This window comes from Microtus ochrogaster, chromosome 19, assembly GCF_000317375.1.
Source record: "Microtus ochrogaster isolate Prairie Vole_2 chromosome 19, MicOch1.0, whole genome shotgun sequence".
NCBI classification, from domain to species: Eukaryota; Metazoa; Chordata; class Mammalia; order Rodentia; family Cricetidae; genus Microtus; species Microtus ochrogaster.
The window spans coordinates 46,817,019-46,822,243 of NC_022021.1; the positions used below are offsets into that span (position 1 = coordinate 46,817,019).

The 5,225-nt window shown below is 45.1% G+C and overlaps 1 protein-coding gene across 2 annotated transcripts in view; it reads left to right on the top strand.

The window, feature by feature from the left end:
- Positions 1 to 5,225, top strand: part of Sema5a (semaphorin 5A) — a 429,658-nt gene that overhangs the window by 95,590 nt on the left and 328,843 nt on the right. For both annotated transcript variants that reach the window (XM_013349712.2, XM_026783702.1), the window contains exon 2: positions 4,539 to 4,635. The gene's annotated coding sequence lies outside the window, so the exon portion shown is untranslated. The remainder of the gene's footprint in view (positions 1 to 4,538; positions 4,636 to 5,225) is intronic.

Here is a 5,225-nt window from a genome sequence, read left to right on the forward strand (position 1 = left end):
CTTAAGTCTTGTTTCTTTCTGCCATTAATGTCCCCTGTATTCTTTTTGCTACCTGCCTTTCCCATTGGTTAGTATCTAGCGTGGCTCCTGTGTGTCTTTCTCCCATTGGACATGTGTGGTGGTCATTTTGACATGAATGTGGGGACACACTCCCCTGCCTGCCACTGCTCTGATGCCCCAACATTTTGGCTGCTGTCCCTCCTTGTTCCTTAGCCTCTTCTAGGAGATTCTTCTTCCGTTTTTTTAGTTGCCCATGAAAACTTGGTAAAAAGGCCACCTTTCTGCTTATGGTCCCTAGGTCCCTGTCATCCTAATTTACCTCCTTAGCAGAATTGCTTTCTTCAGCCATGCCTGGTCCTCATGGATTCTTGTGGAGTCCTTTCTGTGCTGGCTCTATGCAGGAGTTCTGTCAATACACCAGGAGCAAGCAATGGTACCAGACTCTCATGCTCTGACTCAGCATGTGTTGACTGCAGTAGCTCGTGAGTTACTGCTGATGTTTCTCAGGCGTGACTGATGGGCTTGCTATGTGCTCCACCTGTAATTTATCTAGTTGGACACACTTCATCTTCTTTCCATATTCTGACCTCTTTCTACTCCAGTTGACACCAGTGTCACCTGCCATTTTCCCCCGGGTGGCTTTTCTTGACTGTTTCATCCACAGTTAACTCTGCTTTCCTCCAGTTTCATAGTGTTTATTGAATTATGTAACAGGGGAGTCATAGGGTGTTTCCTGTGATCTCCTGAGAGCACGGCTCCTTCCTGAACTGTGTTCTAGCTCCTTCCTGTACACTGCCACCAGGAAGTGCTGTACAGAATTGCTATGGGACTTACCCACTGATGACAAGATATTGCCACTGCTCCGATCTCCCAGGTTGGGAAGTCCTAGCTTGACCGTTTCTTGGTTTATTAAGCCTCCATCTGGGAGAGTTTCTCTTAGCCATTATGATACCAAGTGGAAAGTCTGTCCGTTTTCATTTGACTTCCGTTTCCATTTGATTTCCAGTGTGGTTTTAGTCTTCTGAAAACCCCAAGTTGAACTCGGCCTAGAATCTGAATTTATTTCTTGTATTTGTAAAGTAAAGGCTGCTGCTTAGCTGAACTTTGGTCTCCACAAGAATGTATAAATCCACACTACCCCCCGCTGAGCAGGGTGGTCAGAAAGAATAAAGCATATTTATGTTCAAAGCCGTGTGCTGACGGGCACTTAGTCGGCTGTAATTGATGCTTGCATTTCATCTCATCATCTCCATTTTGAGACGTCTTCAGAACCCATGGAGGTAGCTATGAGATGAAACTTTGGGGACAATTATTTGTGCATCTACCAGAGTTCTAGTGACAATTCTGCTCTTATATTCCTAGTGGTAGATTTCTTTTTCTCCCCGTAGTTGTTCTGTTCAGCTTCAGAGAGTGTATCAAGGTTGATACCACGTAAAATAAGAAAAGAGTGATGTCCTCGAGAAATTGAGACAAATGGGGTAACCGATGACACTAAATGAGGCGGGCTTGCCTCTGGGACAATATAGCCTCTTTATTTTTGACTCCTTCAGTTTTCTAGGATATCATTGAGTGATCCATGACATATGTCTTCACTGTGCCCAAGTCCCATAAGCCAGCCGGGCTTCTCCATCTGGAGGACTTCCTGTAATGTGGCTCCTGCTAAGAGCTTGACATGTCACTGCGGTTGCTGCATCTGAGCCCATGCACCTTGGCCCACGCAGGTGTTCCTTTGAACTGCATAAGCTCCCTAAATGCTCCAAAGCCTGATTGAAGCTTCCATAGTGGCTGAGCTTCTGGAGAAGGGTCTTGCTGTTGCTAGCTTAGCAACAGGCATGAAGCTAGTGGATATCTGCTTCACTGACACAGGCCCAGTCAGAATGCTTTGAGTTTTACCCAGTCCTCTTGCTGGTCTTTCTATTCAGATATCAGGTTCTGAAGGGGCTTGTGTTTTTCTCAACCACACGTGGTCTGTACATCACAGTTATATTCAAGGGGAAAGAGGCAGGTTTTGTAGGAAGAGTTGTTCTGCGACCTTCTGGCTGTCCTGGCTATGACTCCCTGTTTGGATTAAGGAGGAATGTTCTCTTCTGCATTATTTACTCTGTTTGTACCACAAGCCCTGAGTTCTTAAAGTGTTCTTTTCTGCTTCATCTTCTTTGTCAATTACCAGAATGCTTTGTTCTGAGAATGTTATTTCTAAGTCCAGTTAAGGCCCTACATCAGCTTACCTGTGACCTCTCTTAGGGAGAATTGGAGGGCCATCATATGGAGACATTTGGTTTTTCAAGACAGGCTGGGCAGTGGTGACACTTTCCTTTAATCCCAATGCTCAGGTGGCAGAGGCAGAGGCGGATCTCTGTGAGTTCAAGGCCAGCCTGGTCTACAAGAGCTAGTTCCAGGACAGTCTCCAAAGCTACAGAGAAACCCTGTCTTGAAAAACAAAAAACAAAACAAAAGGACAGGGTTTCTTCACATAGCCTTAGCTGTCCTGGAACTAGCTCTGTAGATCAGGCTGGCCTTGAACTCATGGAGGTCTATGGGAATAGAAAGACTGTGATGTAATTTTTTTTTTTCCTTCCAGAGTTGGGGACAGAATTCAGGACCTTATACTTGCTAGGCAACACTCTACTACTGAGCTAAATCTTCATCCATCACGTATTTTTCATTTCAGTCCTATGGGTTGTCCTGTAATTACTAAACAAAGTCACAGAGCCAGAGTGGGAAGCAGTGGAGCTCTCCAATTCTGTTAGTTCAACCTATACTACATCTAAACAAGCACATGCGGGGGAATTTTAGTGGTGATGGTTGTAAAGAAGATTGCTGGGCTCACGAGGAACAACTCCTGTATCCACATGCTGTTTAATATAACATCCTAATCAACGTTTTGTTGCCACACCCAGAGGAGATTTTATCGGTGAGGAGAGAAAAATAAGTGGAGTGTTTTACATTATTTCCTGGACTGGGCATGCCTCTTTACCTCGGGGAAAGCTCCCTGACCTTCCTTTTGGCCTCAAAGGGTTGCATCTGTACCTTATCCCTTCCAACGGATGATGTCACTGGTCATGAAGACCGCAGTGAGGCCTTGGAGTTGGCAATGCTGCAAAGCAGGGTTGCACCTGGGCCGCTCTGGCGTCTTCATGGCAAGTACTTCCAAATGCTGCCTTGAGTCTCTTTCTCGCTTCTTTGAATTCTCCGTACTCCCCGTAGTCCTCTTCTAGAAGCAGGAAGCCTCATTGAATGGCATTATCATGGTTTTCCCCTGTTCTCTGTCCCTAGAAACCCAGGCCATCCCTGAAGACATTTTAGTGGATTACATTTTGTACACTTCCAGCAGGTCTATTAAAATGTGCGCTGTTTTATGGAGACTGGTTGGCTTTTGATCATTATTGACATGGGCCACATGGGGCTCATGGATTAGAAGAGTTGCAGAATGTTCTGGAAGGCCTTCCCATTTTCTCATCATCATTCACTGTTGCTCTCTAGTGTGTGGGTGAGGACAGAGAACACCAGTGTGCTTCCCATGTACAATAGCCAGAAACCGAGAATAGAAAAAAAAAAAGAAGCCGTGAGGAACAAGGAGAAAGGAAGGGCAGGAGCTGGTGATCAGCCCTGGAAGGCACAGATTCTTCCCTGAGAGCAGACAGATACCTTTCTGTTTAGATAGCCAGTAGGGGGTCACCTACTGCAAGCTCTTGTGTACATGTTTGGCATTGCAATATAGTTTTCCTGATTTAATAGAATACATTTATGAGGCAATACAATAGATTTTCTGGATTTTGGTGAAGTGAATTGATTTTGTGATACTGGACAAATTTCTTATTAAATCTTGTAAGTGTGCAGGAACACGTGGGTGTGTAACAGTGCAAACTCAGACTCATTCTGCACCAACCTTTACCACCTTGTGAAACCCCTTACTCTAGCGACTTTCATCTAAGATTTGCACTGAAGGAGCCCTTATTTTGATTTTCAAATGCTTAAAGTCATTCCAGTGACTTTGAAATAATGGCCCCTTGGGATGTTTCATGAGATTTTTTTTTACATGTTGAATCACACTAAAATTTTATTTTCTCAGGCTGGAGAGATGGCTCAGTACTTAAGAGAGCATACTGCTCTTGCAAAGGACCTGCCTTTGGTTCCCAGCTTACATAACAGGAAGTTCACAATTGCCTGCCATTCTAACTCCAGGGAATCCGAGGCCTTTGTCCTGTGGGCTCCCTCACTCACTTGAACATAGATTTTACCCCCAAAGAATTCAAACTGAAATAAATCACGGAAGAAAACAACCAGCATTATTTTTTAAGTATATCTTTTTCTTTTTTTTCAAGAAGAAAGCCCGGTGGTGTCTATACTCTAACTTAGCTCTCTTATAATGGTGATTACTGAACTGTATACCATGTCTCTTTCTCCTGCCCTTGCTCGGGATTCTTGTTCTGGTTGTTAGGGCATTGCCGGAACTGCCAAGCCTTTATAAGTCAAAACTGAAGTGTGTTAAGATGAGCTCACTTGGCCTCTATCTCTCTTTTTTTTCTTTGTTGAAGGGCTGGTGTGTGAAAACTCGGCGTGGGTGCCCATGTGGCTGTCCAGTTCAGTGTGATTCATGACGGAGGACTTGCCGCTGTACCCTCTCTCTCCTCGGTGAGTGAGACACTTGAGTGGGAAGTGCGGGGACCAAAAATGCCACACATTTAGACGGACGTCTCTGTTAAAAATGGTAGTAAATGACAGCTTTCAGAAGGAGAATTTTTTTTAAGGTCAAGCTGTTTGGGTCTGACTGAACTGTGAAGTCACTCGGGAACCTCAAGGCCAGGAAGCGCGCTGGTGACTCATGGTGCCTTCTAGTCACAGTGTGACTGCCTACCAGGTTTTAATTGTGGATCTGGGCTGTGTCCTGGCTTATTTTGTGGCTTGTCCCACTGTCATCTCACTTTCCAATTGCGGGACTTCCTGCGGTGTCCTGTACCTGCTGAGAAAGGCCACAAATCCTCATGGTGTCCCCAAGGATCTATCTACTTCATCTAGTCTTTTCCTACTATCCCGATCCCTGAAGCCCTTTGGTAGCATGGAGACCAGCATCTTGCCTTCCAGAACTAAACCTCTACCCGCCAGTCCTTCTTGTTGAGCCTCTAAAATCCAGCTCCATGTCCTTTCTTTGGGGGAACTCATAAGTGTTTCAGACCTGGGTGGTAACCTCTCCTGTGATACCTGTGGCCTCCTTTCAGAAGGAG